This window comes from Nycticebus coucang, chromosome 11 (assembly GCF_027406575.1).
Source record: "Nycticebus coucang isolate mNycCou1 chromosome 11, mNycCou1.pri, whole genome shotgun sequence".
In the NCBI taxonomy this organism is placed as follows: domain Eukaryota; kingdom Metazoa; phylum Chordata; class Mammalia; order Primates; family Lorisidae; genus Nycticebus; species Nycticebus coucang.
In genome coordinates this window covers 7678796-7698279 of record NC_069790.1, presented here as the reverse complement: position 1 = coordinate 7698279, position 19484 = coordinate 7678796, and the positions used below count along the sequence as shown (strand labels likewise).

Below are 19484 nucleotides of genomic sequence, written 5' to 3'. Positions count from 1 at the left end.
CAACTCTTGGGCTTACACGATTCTCTTGCCTCAGGCTCCCAAGCAGCTGGGACTACAGGCGCCCGCCACAACGCCCGGCTATTTTTTTGTTGCAGTTTGGCCGGGGCTGGGTTTGAACCTGGCACCCTCAGCATATGGGGCCGGCGCCCTACTCACTGAGCCAGAGCCGTGTTTTTCAACCTTTTTTTAATCTCACAGCACACGTCAACCTGTAGTTACACTTTTGAGGCATACTTCAATTATGTGGATAAAAAATAGAAAAAAAAAAGAACACACTTATTGTGCTTTGAACTTCTTTTGAAAATAATTTAATTAATGAATTTTAACAATTTTCTCAGCACAACTAATATCCTCTCATGGCATATGGGTTGAAAATAGCTGCTCTAGAAGCTGAGGCTCTCCTTTGACTAGTGTTTGTGTGATGTATCTTTCTGTAGGTTTTTACTTTTTAGCCATCTGTGTCTTTATATTTAAACTTAGAATATGGTCTGATTATCTTGGCTTTTCAAGACTTAAACCTTTTATCTTTAATATGTCACCTTTAAATATTGCTACTTGTTTCTTTTCTCATCTGTTATCCTATTTTCCTGTTTGTTTCCTTCATTTTTGTAGATTGAATATTTATTTCTTATTACTCTATTTTTCTCTGCTATTGACTTACTAACTATACCTTTTTGTTGTATTTCTCTAGTGGCTCATGCAAATTCATACTGGTTTATGACAATTTCTAATGGCTTATAATAATTCCTTTATCTGTAGGAGTGACGCCTAAAAGCAGAATTACAGTTTAAGAACTAAATACATCTTTGATTTGGTGGTATACCCAAATGCTCCTTTAGGGGTATTGTGGTATTCTGCATTCTCAATTTCAATAGATGAAGATTTTTTTTTTATTTCCCAATGGAGGGTGGTGTTGAACTTTTAGATTTCTTTCCATCTGATGTATAAGCAATGCTATCTCAGTCAATTTTTAATTTCATGTTTCTTATTCATATTTAGTTTAAATTTTATTTCCTTTTTTTTTTTTTTTTGCAGTTTTTGGCCAGGGCTGGGTTTGAACTCACCACCTCCAGTATATGGGGCTGGCGCCCTACTCCTTTGAGCCACAGGCGCCACCCTAAATTTTATTTCCTTATTAGGATTCTTAACCTATTTTTATATCTCTATGTGAAATTTATAAATCTTTTGTTAAATATTTTCATGTCTTTTGTTCATTGGTATATTGTTTCATTATTTTTCTTCTTGGTTTCTAGAGGCTCTTTACATACTAATGAGTTAAACCCTTTGTGATATGAGTTGCAAATATTGTTTTCTGAGTTTGTTACCTTTTTTTACTTTATTATTTAACTTCTGTTTTGAAGTAATTATTGACTCACAAGAAGTTGCAAAATACTATAGAGTCCTGTGAACCCAAATATAAAATTAGTATAAAAAAAACAGGAAATTAACATTGTTCAGCACTACTAAGTAGACAGCAAGTCTTATTCTATTTTTAATCACTTTTTTTTTTCTCTTCTCTTTCTTTTTTTTTTGTAGAGACAGAGTCTCACTTTATGGCCCTTGGTAGAGTGCCATGGCCTCACACAGCTCACAGCAACCTCCAACTCCTGGGCTTAAGCGATTCTCTTGCCTCAGCCTCCCGAGTAGCTGGGACTACAGGCGCCCGCCACAACGCCCGGCTATTTTTTTTTGGTTGCAGTTTGGCCAGGGCCGGGTTTGAACCCGCCACCCTCGGTATATGGGGCCGGCGCCCTACTCACTGAGCCACAGGCACCACCCTATTTTTAATCACTTTTTACATTCACTGCTCTGTGTGTGTGTGTGTTTATGCAGTTTGATCCTTTGCACAGACTCATGTAAAAACTATCATAATCAAAATACAGAAATTGTCAGTAACCTCATGCTACTCTCATGGAGGCCTTCTCACCCACTATCCACACCTTGTCCTCAGCAATCACTGTTCTGTTCTATATCTCTATGTCATTATGCCATTATGAAGTGATATCAATGGGCATCTTGGAGAATGTGACCTTATGAGATGGAGTTTTTTTCTCCACTAAGCACAATGCTTTCAAAATTTATTCATCTTTTGCATGTGTCAACAGTTAACACTTTTTTTTTTTTGAGACAGAGTCTTATCACGTCACCCTCGGTAGAGTGCCATGGCATCACAGCTCACAGCATCCTCAAACTCCCGGACCTAAGCGATTCTTCCACCTCAAACTCCTAAGTAGCTGGGACCACAGGCACCCACCACAATGCCCGGCTATTTTTTTTGTTGCAGTTGTCATTGCGGTCCAGCTGGCCCAGGCCAGGCTCAAACCCTCCAGCCTCTGTGTACGTGGCTGCCTCCCTACCCACCCAGCTATGGGTGCCGCCGAACAGTTCACACTTTTTAGTGCTGAGTAGAGTTCCAATTTATGACTCAATAGAAGTTCTTTTTTTATAATTAGCTTATCGGTAGTTGTTGAATAGCTAGAAATTGTTCTGTTAATTTCCAGGCCAATAAACAGCAATTTCTTATGCCTAGAGGAAAAGCTGTTAAATGCTGGTTGGACAAGCTCTTTCTATGGTATTTTAGAAGATATTTATGAAATGTTCAGATGGGGATCAACTGGAGGTTTTCTAACTGTGTTCCTTGGAGGCTACACCCCATTACTTGAGGTCTCTCTCCCTCCTGTCAAGACAGTCTGCAGTTGGTCTCTCCAGCTCCTCTGTCCTGCAGCTGACCCTGAAAATATGCACAGGAGCACTTCACTGTGATGATGGGACTGGAACTTTCTGGTTAGCACAAGCAGAGGAACCAAGAGGTACATAGAGATTTTGAAATCCCATGAAGCCCTTAAAACCATTGTATCCGAACTGGAATTTGGGTTACTTTCTTCTTAAATAGACTTAAAGAAAGTCTCAAGGAATCCTTGCTCTTTCTTGTTTTCTCCACTGGGAGATTCTCAAACTCCCCTGTCTTTTAGACCCTTGTTCTATTATAGATTTCAGAAGCGACTTCATCCTTCCATGCTCCCTGGCAAGCTTCTGCCCTGAGTTAGAGACGGACAGCAAGGTGGGGCCAGCAGCCTGGCCAGCCTCACTCCTGGGAAGACTGTATTGCCTCTCTGGTTCAGATAAAGGGGACAGTAACCTGAATTAGCCAGAATGGCATTCTAAGGAGAATTATTTCTGCTTTTGGTTCCAGTTGTCTGCAGAATAATTCTAATTCAGTAAGAACTTGTCCTGTCTGCATAAGTAAAAAGTTATAATATTAAAAAATTCATATTGCTTGCCCATTCTTGCAGCACTTATGCTAAATATGCATATCTCAGTGTTGCTGCTACTGCCACTGTTCTTCATTCTTTTTTTTGTGGTTTTTTTGGCCGGGGCTGGGTTTGAACCCGCCACCTCCGGCATATGGGACCGGCGCCCTACTCCTTGAGCCACAGGCGCCACCCTTCATTCTTTTTTTTGAGACAGAGTCTCACTATGTCTCCTGGGTAGAGTGCCCTGGTGCCATAGCTCAAGTGATCCTCTTGCCTCAGCCTCCTGAGTAACTGGGACGACAGGGACCTGCCACAATGCCTGGCTAGTTTTTCTATTTTCTAGTAGAGACTGAATCTCACTCTTGCCCAGGCTGATCTCGATCTGTCTCAGGCAATCCAATAGTGGCCTCGGCTTCCAGAGTGCCAAGATTACAGGCGTGAGCTATGGTGCCAGGCCCCTTCATTCTTATTTACAGAGAGCTGAGTGCTGGCTGATCCTCACAATCCTATCAGGAGGATATATTTTGATTTTTTTTTTATTATTAGTATTAGATCATAGCTGTGTACATTAATGGGGCACCATTCACTGGTTTTATAAACAGTTCGACACATTTTCATCACACTGGTTAACATAGCATTCCTGGCATTTTCTTAGTTGTGTTAAGACAATCATATTCTTCATTCACTAAGTTTCACATGTACCCTTGTAAGATGCACCACAGATGTAATCCCACCAATCATCCTTCCTCTGCCCAACCTCCCCCCTCCCTCCCCTCCTTCTCCCCCTTCCCCATATTCTTAGGTTATAACTGGGTTATAGCTTTCCTGTTCCTAGGGCAACACTGCTGAAAGCATTTTGACTCCAGGGGAACTCTCATTGGATCTCAGTTACCTTATCTTCAAACTGAGGGATGCCTGAACGATAATTCTCAAGCCCTTTCCTGGCATCCTCAGGTTGGTCTTTTACAGAATTGGGACATGGTTTTAGGTGAAACATTTGGTTCCTGGCCCTTGGAGAAGGTGATTCTTGGTGCCAGTCTGAAGTTTGAGAATGCAGCTTGGCCGTCTCTGCCAGGGGAACTTCTTTTGTCCTCCCACACTCTAATTTCCTTTACAGTCCTCTCCTACCCTGGCAGGGCCAAACATTACATAATAGAAGTCTAAATAAAGAACTGGACTCAGGAAGAAGGAACTAGCTCTCCAACTAAATCCTGTTACAGCACTGGGATTTCCCTGGTGCTCTAAAGTTCTCTCTCTCTCTCTCTCCTTACACACACCCAGATGAAAATGATCATTTAATCAATGATTCGCTATGCATTTTTTCTATAACATTTCTCATGTTCATGATAGTTCATAATCCAGTCTTAAGAACAGATTGAGGTACTTTAGAAAGAATAATTAGAAAAAGAACATAATTTGAAAGAATAATTAGAAAAAGAACATAAAACCGGTATATTATTACAGGGAAACACATCTTGAATTACATTAGTCTCTATAATCTGATAATGCTATGGTTTCCCAGGAGAGACTCATGTTTGGGTGAGGCAGGAGAGTTTCAATCACGGTTCACAGCTTTCAGAGGTCATTTAGAGCCATTAACCTGAAGTCTCAACAGACACAACAGCAACAGATTCTTTTTTTTTTTAGAGACAGAGTTTCGTTTTGTCATCCTTGGTAGAGTACTGTGGCATCACAGCTCACAGCAACCTCCAGCTCTTGGGCTTAGGCAATTCTCTTGCCTCAGACTCTCAGGTAGCTGGGACTACAGGTGCTCACTGCAACAACCAGCTATATGTTTTTTTATTGTTGGGGATTCATTGAGGGTACAATAAGCCAGGTTACACTGATTGCATTTGTTAGGTAAAGTCCCTCTTGCAATCATGTCTTGCCCCCAGAAGGTGTGGCACACACCAAGGCCCCACCCCCTCCCTCCTTCCCTCTCTCTGCTTTTCTTTCCTCCCCCATGACCTTAATTGTCGTTAATTGTCCTCATATCAAAATTTAGTACATAAGATTCATGCTTCTCCATTCTTGTGATGCTTTACTAAGATTAATGTCTTCCACTTCCATCCAGCTTAATATGAAGGATGTAAAGTCTCCATTTTTTTTTTAATAGCTGAATATTATTCTGTGGTATACATATACCACAGCTTGTTGATCCATTCCTGGGTTGGTGGGCATTTAGGCTGTTTCCACATTTTGGCGATTGTAAATTGAGCTGCAATAAACAGTCTAGTACAAGTGTCCTTATGATAAAAGGGTTTTTTCCCTTCTGGGTAGATGCCCAGTAATGGGATTGCAGGATCAAATGGGAGGTCTAGCTTGACTGCTTTGAGGTTTCTCCATACTTCCTTCCAGAAAGGTTGTACTAGTTTGCAGTCCCACCAGCAGTGTAAAAATGTTCCCTTCTCTCCACATCCATGCCAGCATCTGCAGTTTTGAGATTTTGTGATGTGGGCCATTCTTGCTGGGGTTAGATGGTATCTCAAGGTGGTTTTGATTTGCATTTCTCTTATATGTATAGGGATGATGAACATTTTTTCATGTTTGTTAGCCATTCCTCTGTCTTCTTTAGAGAAGGTCCTATTCATGTCTCTTGCCCATTGATATATGGGATTGTTGGCTTTTTTCATGTGGATTAATTTGAGTTCTCTATAGATCCTAGTCATCAAGCTTTTGTCTGATTCAAAATATGCAAATATCCTTTTCCATTGTGTAGGTTGTCTATTTGCTTTGGTTGTTATCTCCTTGGCTGTACAGAAGCTTTTCAGTTTAATGAAGTCCCATTTGTTTATTTTTGTTGTTGTTGCAATTGCCATGCAATCTTCTTCATGAAGTCTTTCTCTAGGCCAACATCTTCCAGTGTTTCTCCTATGCTTTCTTTGAGGATTTTTATTGTTTCTTTTTTTTTTTTTTATTGTTGGGGATTCATTGAGGGTACAATAAGCCAGTTACACTGATTGCAATTGTTAGGTAAAGTCCCTCTTGCAATCGTGTCTTGCCCCCATAAAGTGTGACACACACTAAGGCCCCACCCTCCTCCCTCCATCCCTCTTTCTGCTTCCCCCCCCATAAACTTAATTGTCATTGATTGTCCCATAACAAGATTGAGTACATAGGATTCATGCTTCTCCATTCTTGTGATGCTTTACTAAGAATAATGTCTTCCACTTCCATCCAGGTTAATACGAAGGATGTAAAGTCTCCATTTTTTTTAATAGCTGAATAGTATTCCATGGTATACATATACCACAGCTTGTTAATCCATTCCTGGGTTGGTGGGCATTTAGGCTGTTTCCACATTTTGGCAATGGTAAATTGAGCTGCAATAAACAGTCTAGTACAAGTGTCCTTATGATAAAAGGATTTTTTTCCTTCTGGGTAGATGCCCAGTAATGGGATTGCAGGATCGAATGGGAGGTCTAGGTTGAGTGCTTTGAGGTTTCTCCATACTTCCTTCCAGAAAGGTTGTACTAGTTTGCAGTCCCACCAGCAGTGTAAAAGTGTTCCCTTCTCTCCACATCCACGCCAGCATCTGCAGTTTTGAGATTTTGTGATGTGGGCCATTCTCACTGGGGTTAGATGATATCTCAGGGTTGTTTTGATTTGCATTTCTCTAATATATAGAGATGATGAACATTTTTTCATGTGTTTGTTAGCCATTCGTCTGTCATCTTTAGAGAAAGTTCTATTCATGTCTCTTGCCCATTGATATAAGGGATTGTTGGCTTTTTTCATGTGGATTAATTTGAGTTCTCTATAGATCCTGGTTATCAAGCTTTTGTCTGACTGAAAATATGCAAATATCCTTTCCCATTTTGTAGGTTGTCTCTTTGCTTTGGTTATTGTGTCCTTAGCTGTACAGAAGCTTTTCAGTTTAATGAAGTCCCATTTGTTTATTTTTGTTGTTGTTGCAATTGCCATGGCAGTCTTCTTCATGAAGTCTTCCCCCAGGCCAATATCTTCCAGTGTTTTTCCTATGCTTTCTTTGAGGATTTTTATTGTTTCATGCCTTAAATTTAAGTCCTTTATCCATCTTGAATCAATTTTTGTGAGTGGGGAAAGGTGTGGGTCCAGTTTCAGTCTTTTACATGTAGACATCCAGTTCTCCCAACACCATTTATTGAATAGGGAGTCTTTCCCCCAAGGTAAGTTCTTGTTTGGTTTATCAAAGATTAGGTGGTTGTAAGATGTTAGTTTCATTTCTTGGTGTTCAATTCGATTCCAAGTGTCTATGTCTCTGTTTTTGTGCCAGTACCATGCTGTCTTGAGCACTATGGCTTTGCAGTACAGACTAAAATCTGGTATGCTGATGCCACCAGCTTTATTTTTGTTTCTAAGAACTGCCTTAGCTATACGGGTTTTTTTCTGGTTCCATACAAAACGCAGAATCATTTTTTCCAAATCTTGAAAGTACGATGTAGGTACTTTGATAGGAATGGCATTGAATAGGTAGATAGCTTTGGGAAGTATAGACATTTTAACAATGTTGATTCTTCCCATCCATGAGCATGGTATGTTCTTCCATTTGTTAATATCCTCTGCTATTTCCTTTCTGAGGATTTCATAGTTTTCTTTATAGAGGTCCTTCATCTCCTTCGTTAGGTATATTCCTAGGTATTTCATTTTCTTTGAAACTATGGTGAAGGGAGTTGTGTCCTTAATTAGCTTCTCATCTTGACTGTTATTGGTGTATACAAAGGCTACTGACTTGTGGACATTGATTTTATATCCTGAAACATTACTGTATTTTTTGATGACTTCTAGAAGTCTTGTGGTTGAGTCTTTGGGGTTCTCTAAGTATAAGATCATGTCATCAGCAAAGAGGGAGAGTTTGACCTCCTCTGCTCCCATTTGGATTCCCTTTATTTCCTTGTCTTGCCTAATTGTATTGGCTAGAACTTCCAGCACTATGTTGAATAGTAAAGCTGGCAGAGGACAACCTTGTCTGGTTCCAGTTCTAAGAGGAAAAGCTTTCAGTTTTACTCCATTCAGTAAAATATTGGCTGTGGGTTTGTCATAGATAGCTTCAATCAGTTTTAGAAATGTGCCACCTATGCCTATACTCTTCAGTGTTCTAATTAGAAAAGGATGCTGGATTTTATCAAATGCTTTTTCTGCATCTATTGAGAGGATCATGTGATCTTTATTTTTGCCTCTGTTAATATGGTGGATAATGTTTATGGACTTGCGTATGTTAAACCAGCCTTGCATCCCTGGGATGAAGCCTACTTGGTCATGATGAATGACTTTTTTGATGACAAGCTGTAATCTATTGGCTAGGATTTTGTTGAGAATTTTTCCATCTATATTCATGAGTGAGATTGGTCTGAAATTTTCCTTTTTGTCTGGGTCTTTTCCTGGTTTTGGTATCAGGGTGATGTTTGCTTCATAGAATGTGTTGGGGAAGATTCCTTCTTCCTCAGTTTTTTGGAATAATTTCTGCAGTACAGGAATAAGCTCTTCCTTGAAGGTTTGATAGAATTCTGGAGTGAAGCCATCTGGACCAGGGCATTTTTTAGTTGGAAGCTTTTTTATTGTTTCTTTGATCTCAGTGCTTGAAATTGGTCTGTTCAGGAGGTCTATTTCATCCTGGCTAAGTCTAGGGAGAGGGTGTGATTCCAAATATTGATCCATTTCCTTCACATTGTCAAATTTCTGGGCATAGAGTTTCTGGTAGTATTCAGAGATGATCTCTTGTATCTCTGTGGGATCAGTTGTTATTTCCCCTTTATCGTTTCTGATTGAGGTTATTAGAGATTTTACTTTTCTATTTCTAGTTAGTCTGGCCAATGGTTTATCTATTTTATTTATTTTTTCAAAAAACCAACTCCTTGTTTCATTAATTTTCTGAATGATTCTTTTGTTTTCAATTTCATTGATCTCTGATTTGATTTTGGATATTTCTTTTCTTCTACTGAGTTTAGGCTTAGATTGTTCTTCTTTTTCCAATTCCATAAGATCTCTTGTGAGATTGTTGATGTGTTCTCTTTCTGTTTTTCGAATGTAGGCATCTAAAGCGATGAATTTTCCTCTCAAAACTGCTTTTGCAGTATCCCACAGGTTTTGGTAGCTTGTGTCTTCATTGTTGTTATGCTCAAGGAAGTTAATGATTTCCTGTTTTATTTCTTCCTTCACCCATCTGTTATTCAACAGAAGATTGTTTAGTTTCCATGCCTTTGGGTGGGGTCGAGCATTTTTTTAGAGTTGAGTTCCACCTTTAGTGCCTTATGGTCTGAAAAGATACAAGGTAAAATTTCAATTCTTTTGATTCTGTTGATATTTGTTTTGTGTCCCAGGATATGATCAATTTTGGAGAATGTTCCATGGGGTGATGAGAAGAATGTATATTCTTTATCTTTGGGGTGGAGTGTTCTATATGCGTCTATCAAGCATAGTTGTTCTAGGGTCTCATTTAAATCTCTTACATCTTTGTTTAATTTCTGTTTAGAGGATCTGTCCAGCTCTGTAAGAGGTGTGCTAAAGTCCCCTGTTATGATGGTATTATCAGATATCATATTGCTCAGACTGAGTAAGGTCTGTGTCAAGAATCTGGGAGCATTTAAATTGGGTGCATAAATATTTAGAATTAAAATGTCTTCTTGTTGTAGTTTTCCCTTGACCAATATAAAGTGACCATCTTTGTCTTTTTTGACTTTAGTTGCTTTAAATCCACATGTATCTGAAAATAAGATTGCAACTCCTCTTTTCTTCTGAATTCCATTTGCCTGAAAAATTGTCTTTCAACCCTTGACTCGGAGCTTTAATTTGTCTTTTGAAGCCAGGTGTGTTTCTTGCAGACAGCAAATGGATGGCTTGTGTTTTTTAATCCAGTCAGCCAATCTATGTCTCTTCAGTGGGAAATTCAAGCCATTAACATTTATTGAGATAATTGATAAGTGTGGTAGTATTCTATTCGTCTTATTTGGTGAGAGTCCATTGCTTAGTTTTATCTTTTGTATCAGTGTGGAGGTTAGGTTCTGTCCTTTGATTTCTGAGTTCTTACTTTGCTGCTGATCCATTGTGGTGGTCAGTGTGCAGAACAGATTGAAGTATTTCCTGTAGAGCTGGTCTTGTTGTGGCAAATTTCCTCAATGTTTGTATATCCGTAAATGATTTGATTTCTCCGTCAATTTTGAAGCTTAGCTTAGCAGGGTACAGAATTCTGGGCTGAAAATTGTTCTGTTTAAGTAGATTAAAGGTAGATGACCATTGTCTTCTTGCTTGGAAAGTTTCATTAGAGAAGTCTGCGGTCACTCTGATGGATTTGCCCCTGTAGGTCAACTGGCGCTTACTCCTGGCAGCTTGCAGAATCTTTTCTTTTGTCTTGACTTTGGACAGGTTCATCACAATGTGTCTTGGAGAAGCTCGGTTAGAGTTGAGGCGACCCGGGGTCCGATATCCCTCTGAAAGCAGTGTGTCAGACTCTTTGGTGATGTTTGGGAAATTTTCTTTTATAATATTCTCTAGTATGGCTTCCATTCCTCTGGGGCATTCTTCTTCCCCTTCTGGAATTCCTATAACTCGTATGTTGGAACGCTTCATAAAGTCCCATAATTCTGACAGTGAACGTTCTGCTTTCTCTCTCTTCTTTTCTGCCTCTTTTACTGTCTGAGTTATCTCAAGAACTTTGTCTTCTACCTCTGAAATTCTTTCTTCTGCATGGTCTAACCTGTTGCTGATACTTTCCATTGTATCTTTAAGTTCCCTAATTGACTGTTTCAGTTCCTTCAGCTCTGCTATATCCTTTTTATATTCTTCATATCGTTCATCTCTTATTTGATTCTGTTTTTGGATTTCCTTTTGGTTATTTTCCACTTTATCAGCGATTTCCTTCATTGTTTCCATCATTTCTTTCATTGTTTTCAACATGTGTATTCTAAATTCCCTTTCTGTCATTCCTAACATTTCTATACTGGTGGAATCATCTGCAGTAGCTACCTCATGGTCCCTTGGTGGGGTTGTTCTAGACTGGTTCTTCATGTTGCCTGGAGTTTTCTGCTGATTCTTCCTCATGAGTTATTTCTTTTATCTGTTTCCTTGCCCTAATTTTCCTTTCACTTCCTCTTGCTCTTTAAGTTCTTGTGCCTGTGGACTAAGGGTTATAGGACCAGAAGGGTGAGAAGGTTGAAGAGCAAAAAAAGGGGATGAAAGAAAGGAGGACCGAGTGATAAGAAAAGAAGAAAGATAGAGAAAGGAGAGGGGGTGGGTATAAGGAATATTGACAAAAAGAAGAGAAGCACAGAAAGAGGGAGACAGGGCAATATAGGTTTACAGTAGGGTACTTTGACACAACCGTAAAAAACCCCACCTTCTGGGGGTGCCCAGTTGCGTGGTTCCCTTGAGGTCAGCAGCTCTTTGCTAACCTGATCAGACACAGTACCCCACCTCCACCAAGTAGAGAGGAAAGACAAAAATGCTATAAATCAAACCAAAACAAGCAAACAGAAAACTTTACGGGGATAAAATTGGGTGAAAAACCAAATTATATCGGTAGAAACACTAGCAAAAATGAAGTTACAGTTATTAAAAAAGGCAGCAATGGGAAATTATAATTAAACTAGGAAAATTGAGAAAGAAAAAGGGATCTGTGTGGAAAAGATTGAAATTAAAAAAACAAAAGAACATCAGCAACGTCAAAATAAACAAACAAACAAAAACAACCAAACAAAAAAAAAAAAGAAAAAAAATACACAACCAAAAACAAAGCAGTTTGTATATGTTATTGAATATTGTCTGGGCAACACGTGGTCTTCTGGGGTATGAGATGTTAGTCACAGTTCTGATACGACTGGAGGCTGCTGATTTCTCAAACCCCAGCAGGTAGACACCCTAAATCTCTCTTCAGCCTACTTAAAAGGCACTTTGAACTTGTAAACTTGCTGAGCAGAAGCTTTCCCAGCTTTCTCACTGGAATCGCTGCTGAAGTGGCTATCCACTTACCCAGTGTGCCAAAACGGTCTCACTTTGCCCCTGAAGGTTAGGGCTGCAAGGCGGCTCAAACCCCACCCTTAGGCTACTTGGTTGCTGGGTTACCAGCTCCCACCGTTTCTAGCTCTGCGATCCTGAGGGCGGAGCTTGCCGGGGCAGATCACTGACAATGGATCCGTGTGACCCACCACCAAACACTATTAGCTCCGTCTGGCTCAGCGGCTCAGACTGGGGCCCTAGACAACGGCCAAAGTTTTCCGCACTCCCGCTCAGGCCTTCCCCAAGGCAGTTCAACTCAGTGCCAAGTCCAAGGACATCAAAACAGTTCACAGGTAAGGCCTTTCTGGTTTGCAGTCTCGCTGCTACTGAACTTACAGTTGTGGGCGGGTTTAGACGGATTGAACACACGCGACCACTTGCCGGTTTTCCACTGTTTTAGTCCTCCTCTTGGGGTCCAGAAGTCTCTCGCTGACTCCCTGTATCTTCATAGGAGTGATGATAGGCAGTTCCCACCAGCCAGAGATGCCTGGAGTCTTATCTCCCAGACTCACGGTGCCCAGATGCAAGGAAGCTGTTACTCGGCTGCCATCTTGCTCCGCCTCCGGATTTTTATTGTTTCATACCTTAAATTTAAGTCCTTTATCCATCTTGAATCAAATTTTGTGAGTGGGGAAAGGTGTGGGTCCAGTTTCAGTCTTTTACATGTGGATATCCAGTTTCCCCAACACCATTTATTGAATAGGGATTCTTTCCCCCAAGGTATATTCTTGTTTGGTTTATCGAAGATTAGGTGGTTGTAAGATGTTAGTTTCATTTTCTGGTTTTCTATTCGATTCCAAGTATCTATGTCTCTACTTTTGTGCCAGTACTATGCTGTCTTGAGCACTATGGCTTTGTAGTACAGCCTAAAATCTGGTATGCTGATGCCCCCAGCTTTATTTTTATTACTAAGAAGTGCCTTAGCTATACGGGGTTTTTTCTGGTTCCATACAAAATGCAGAATCATTTTTTCCAAATCTTGAAAGTACGATGTTGGTATTTTAATAGGAATGGCATTGACTAAGTAGATTGCTTTGGGAAGTAGAGACATTTTAACAATGTTGATTCTTCCCATCCATGAGCATGGTATGTTATTCCATTTGTTAATATCCTCTGCTATCTCCTTTCTGAAGATTTCATAATTTTCTTTATAGAAGTCCTTCACTTCCTTCATTAGGTATATTCCGAGGTATTTCATTTTCTTTGAAACTATGGTGAAGGGAGTTGTGTCCTTAATTAGCTTCTCATCTTGACTGTTATTGGCGTATATAAAGGCTACTGACTTGTGAACATTGATTTTATATCCTGAAACATTACTGTATTTTTTGATATTTTTTGACTTCTAGGAGTCTTGTGATTGAGTCTTTGGGATTCTCTAAGTATAAGATCATGTCGTCAGCAAAGAGGGAGAGTTTGACCTCCTCTGCTCCCATTTGGATTCCCTTTATTTCCTTGTCTTGCCTAATTGTATTGGCTAGAACTTCCAGCACTATGTTGAATAGTAAAGGTGACAGAGAACAACCTTGTCTGGTTCCACTTCTAAGAGGAAAAGCTTTCAGTTTTACTCCATTCAGTAAAATATTGGCTGTGGGTTTGTCATAGATAGTTTCAATCAGTTTTAGAAATGTGCCTCCTATGCCTATGCTCTTCAGTGTTCTAATTAGAAAAGGATGCTGGATTTTATCAAATGCTTTTTCTGCATCTATTGAGAGGATCATATGCTTTTTACTTCTGCCTCTGTTAATATGGTGGATAATGTTAATGGACTTGTGTATGTTAAACCAGCCTTGCATCCCTGGGATGAAACCTACTTGATCATGACGTATGACTTTTTTGATGATAAGCTGTAATCTATTGGCTAGGATTTTGTTGAGAATTTTTGCATCTATATTTATCAGTGAGATTGGTCTGAAATTCTCCTTTTTGGTTGGGTCTTTTCCTGGTTTTGGTATCAGGGTGATGTTTGCTTCATAGAATGTGTTGGGGGAAGATTTCTTCTTCCTCAATTTTTTGGAATAATTTCTGCAGTACAGGAATAAGCTCTTCCTTGAAGATTTGATAGAATTCTGGTGTGAAGCCATCTGGACCAGGGCATTTTTTGATTGGAAGCTTTCTTGTTGTTTCTTTAGTCTCAGTGCTTGAAATTGGTCTGTTCAGAAGGTCTATTTCTTCCTGGCTAAGTCTAGGGAGAGGGTGTGATTCCAAATATTGATCCATTTCCTTCACCTTGTCAAATTTCTGGGTGTAGAGTTTCTGATAGTATTCAGAGATGATCTCTTGTATCTCTGTGGGATCAGTTGTTATTTCCCCTTTATCATTTCTGATTGAGGTTACTAGAGATTTTACTTTTCTATTTCTCGTTAGTCTGGCCAATGGTTTATCTATTTTATTTATTTTTTCAAAAACCAACTCCTTGTTTCATTAATTTTCTGAATGGTTCTTTTGTTTTCAATTTCATTGATCTCTGATTTGATTTTGGATATTTCTTTTCTTCTACTGACATTTGGCTTAGATTGTTCTTCTTTTTCCAATTCCATAAGATGGCTTGTAAGTTTGTTGATGTCCTCTCTTTCTGTTTTTTGAATGTAGGCATCTAAAGTGATATATTTTCCTCTCAAAACTGCTTTTGCATTATCCCATAGGTTTTGGTAGCTTGTGTCTTCATTGTTGTTATATTCAAGGAAGTTAATGATTTTCTGTTGTATTTCTTCCTGCACCCATATGTTATTCAACAGAATGTTGTTTAATTTCCATGCCTTTGTGTGGGATTGAATGTTTTTGTTAGAGTTGAGTTCCACCTTTAGTGCCTTATGGTCTGAGAAAATACAAGGTAAAATTTCAATTCTTTTTATTCTGTTGACATTTATTTTGTGTCCCAGGATATATCAATTTTGGAGAATGTTCCATGGGGTGATGAGAAAAATGTATATTCTTTATCTTTGGGATGGAGTGTTCTACCCTGTTTACCCGAAAATAAGACATCCTCCAAAAATAAGACCTACTACAGGAAAGATAAGACATCCCCTGAAAATAAGACCTAGCGCATCTTTGGGAGAACACCTTAAAATAAGACACTGTCTTATTTTTGGGGAAACAGGGTATCTGCGTCTATAAAGCACAGTTTTTCTAGGATGTCATTTAAATCTTTTTTTTTTTTTTTTTTTGTAGAGACAGAGTCTCACTTTATGGCCCTCGGTAGAGTGCCATGGCATCACACAGCTCACAGCAACCTCCAACTCCTGGGCTTAAGCGATTCTCTTGCCTCAGCCTCCTGAGTAGCTGGGACTACAGGCACCCGCCACAACGCCTGGCTATTTTTTTTTTGGTTGCAGTTTGGCCGGGGCCGGGCTTGAACCCACCACCCTCGGCATATGGTGCTGGCGCCTTACCAACTGAGCCACAGGCACCGCCCAAATCTTTTTTTTTCTTCTTTTTTTAATTTCTGTTTAGAGGATCTGTCCAGCTCTGTAAGAGGAGTGTTAAAGTCTCTTGTTATTATGGTATCATCGGATATCATATTGCTCAGACTGAGTAATGTCTGTTTCAAGAATCTGGGAGCATTTAAATTGGGTGCATAAATATTTAGACTTGAAACATCTTCTTGTTGTATGTTTCCCTTGACGAATATAAAGTGACCATCTTTGTCTTTTTTGACTTTAGTTGCTTTAAATCCACATGTACTTGAAAATAAGATTGCAACTCCTCTTTTCTTCTGAATTCCATTTGCCTGAAAAATTGTCTTCCAACCCTTGACTCAGAGTTTTAATTTGTCTTTTGAAGCCAGGTGTGTTTCTTGCAGACAGCAAATGGATGGCTTGTGTTTTTTAATCCAGACATCAGCCATCATGTCTCTTCAGTGGGGAATTCAAGCCATTAACATTTATTGAGATAATTGATAAGTGTGGTAGTACTCTATAAGTCTTATTTTGTGAGAGTCCATTGCCTAGTTTTATCTTTTGCATCAGTGTGGAGGTTAGGTTCTGTCGTTTAATTTCTGAGTTCTTCCTTTGCTGCTGATCCATTGTGATTGTCAGTGTATAGAACAGGTTGAAGTATTTCCTGTAGAGCTGGTCTTATTGTGGTGAATTTCCTCAATGTTTGTTTATCTGTAAATGATTTGAGTTCTCCGTCAATTTTAAAGCTTAGCTTAGCAGGCTACAGAATTCTGGGCTGGAAATTGTTCTGTTTAAGTAGATTAAAAATAGGTGACCATTGTCTTCTTGCTTGGAAAGTTTCATTAGAGAAGTCTGCGGTTACTCTGATGGATTTGCTCCTGTAGGTCAACTGACACTTACTCCTGGCAGTTTGCAGAATCTTTTCTTTGGTCTTGACTTTGGACAGGCTCATCACAATGTGTCTTGGAAAAGCTCGATTAGAGTTGAGACAACCTGGGGTCCAATATTTCTCTGAAAGCAGTGTGTCAGAATCTTTGGTGATATTTGGGAAATTTTCATTTATAATATTCTCTAGTATGGCTTCCATTCCTCTGGGCATTCTTCTTCCCCTTCTGGGATTCCTATAACTCGTATGTTGGAACGCTTTATAAAGTCCCATCATTCTGACAGTGAACGTTCTGCTTTCTCTCTCTTCTTTTCTGCCTCTTTTACTATCTGAGTTATCTCAAGAACTTTGTCCTCTACCTCTGAAATTCTTTCTTCTGCATGGTCTAACCTGTTGCTGATACTTTCCATTGCATCTTTAAGTTCCCTAATTGACTGCTTCAGTTCCTTCAGCTCTGCTATATCCTTTCTATATTCTTCATATCGTTCATCTCTTATTTGATTCTGTTTTTGGATTTCCTTTTGGTTATTTTCCTCTTTATTAGCAGTTTCCTTCATTGTTTCCATCATTTATTGTTCCTTTATTGTTTTCATCATGTGTATTCTAAATTCCCTTTCTGTCATTCCTAACCTTTCTTTATAGGTGGAATCCTCTGAAGTAGCTACCCTGTTTCCCTGAAAATAAGACAGTGTCTTATTTTAAGGTGTGCTCCCAAGGATGCGCTAGGTCTTATTTTCAGGGGACATCTTATCTTTCCTGTAAGTAGGTCTTATTTTCAGAGGACGTCTTATTTTTGGGGAAGCAGGGTACCTCTTGGTCCCTTGGAGGGGTTGCTCTGGATTGATTCTTCATGTTGCTTGTAGTTTTCTGCTGATTCTTCCTCATAAGTTATTTCTTTTATGTTTCCTTGCCCTAATTTTCCTTTTACTTCCTCTTGCTCTTTAAGTTTCCATGCCTGTGGACTAAGGTTTTGATGAGTCCTTTGGTACAGGACCAGAAGGATGAAAAAGTTGAAGAGCAAGAAGGGATAAACGGAAGAAAGAAATAATGACAAGAAAATAGACAAAGGAGAGGTGGTGGGCAAAAGGGGATATTAACAAAAAGAAGAGAGGCACAGAAAGAGGGAGACAAAGCAATATAGGTGTACAGTATGGTACTTTGCCACAACCTTAAAAAAAACCCAACCTCTGGGGGTGCCCGATTGGGTGGCTCCCTTGAGGTCAGCAGCTCTTTGCTAACCTGATCAGACACAGTACCCCACCTCTACCAAATAGAGAGGAAAGACAAAAATGCTATAAATCAAGCCAAAACAAGCAAACAGAAAACTTTATGGGATAAAATTGGGTGTAAAACCAAATAATAGGCATAGAAACACCAGCAAAAATGAAGTTCTGGTTATTGAAAAAGGCAGAAATGGGAAATTGTATTTCAACCAGAAAAATGGAGAAAGAAAATAAAGAAAAAAAAAAAAAGAAAAATATCTGTATGAAAAAGGTTGAAATTAAAAAACAAAACAACAAGAACATCAAAATAAATAAAAAACAAACAGACAAAAAGAAAAAAACAACCAAAAACAAAGCAGTATATATATATCTTGTTGAATATTGTCTGGGCAACAGGTGGTCTTCTGGGGTATGAGATGGCAATCACAATGCTGATACTACTGGAGGCCTTCACTGATTTCTCAAACCCCACAGGGTAGACACCCTAAATCTCTCTTCAGCCCTCTTAAAAGGCACTTTAAACTTCTAAACTTGCTAAGCAGAAGCTTTCCCAGGAAAGTGCTTGTCGCTGGGATCACTGCTGATGTGGCTATCCACTTACCCAGTGTGCCAAAACTGGTCTCACTCTGCCCCTGAGGGTTAAGGCTGTAAGTCAGCTCAGTCCCCACCTTTAGGCTGCTCAGTCACTAGATTACTAGATCCCACCCAATCCTTGCTCTGCGACCCTGAGGGTGGAGCTTGCCAGGGCAGTTCTCTCACAATGGCTCACTGTGGCCCACAGCCAAACACTGTTATCTCCATCTGGCTTAGTGGCTCAGTCTGGGGCCCTAGATAATGCCCAAAGTTCTCCGCACTACTGCTCAAGCTCTCCCCAAGGTGGTTCCACTGAGTGCCAAGTCCAAAAACACCAAAACAGTTCACAGGTAAGGCCTTTCTGGTTTGCAGTCTTGCTGCTACTGGACTTACAGCTGCCAGTGGGATTAGACCGATTGAACACACGCGACCATGTGTCAGTTTTCCACTGTTTTTGTCCTCCTCTTGTGGTCCAGAAATCTCTTGCTGACTCCCTGTACCCTCAAAGGGATGATTATAGGCAGATCACACCAGCCAGAGATGCCTGGAGTCTTATCTCTCCAGACTCAAGGTGCCCAGATGCAGGGAAGCTGTTACTCGGCCGCCATCTTACTCTATTCTCAACTTTCAGGTTTCTTAACATCTATACATCCTTAACCTTAACCTCACCTCCTCTCAGAGGCCTCCATGAGCTTCTTCCCTTTGCCAGACGACACCACTCACTCCTTATCTTGTGGGATTGATCTCCACCCATAAATGTCTCTGTCTCCTCCTCATGTGGAGGTTCGGTCTGTTCTGTACCTTGCAACAGGGCATGATCTATGTGTTGAATAAATAAAAAAAAATTAGCTTTGTACAGTGGCAGTATCATAGCCAGTGAGTTTATCTGAGGGATGATTATTGCTAATTAAAAAATTAAATGGATAATAAATATATAAAAATAGTTAAACTTTATTGATAATATAGACAATAAAAATAATTTTATAATTTTGAACACAAAGTTTTTTTTAATGATAATTCCTATTTTGGATGAAGGCCTGGTAAAATGTGCTCTTCAAAGGTAGTGGTGGAAGTGTAAATTGGTACTAGTTTAGTTGAAAATAATTTGATGTTGAGTATTAAGAACCTTAAAAACACCAGGGAAACTTATTCTTGTAAAAGAGTTCCACTTGTCATACTCATT

General features: G+C 39.5%; 1 protein-coding gene and 1 pseudogene across 1 annotated transcript in view; both read left to right on the top strand.

Annotated features, from left to right (window-relative positions):
- Positions 1-19484, top strand: part of ABCA13 (ATP binding cassette subfamily A member 13) — a 578079-nt gene that overhangs the window by 34591 nt on the left and 524004 nt on the right. The window lies entirely within an intron of this gene.
- Positions 19149-19230, top strand: LOC128560455 (uncharacterized; annotated as a pseudogene).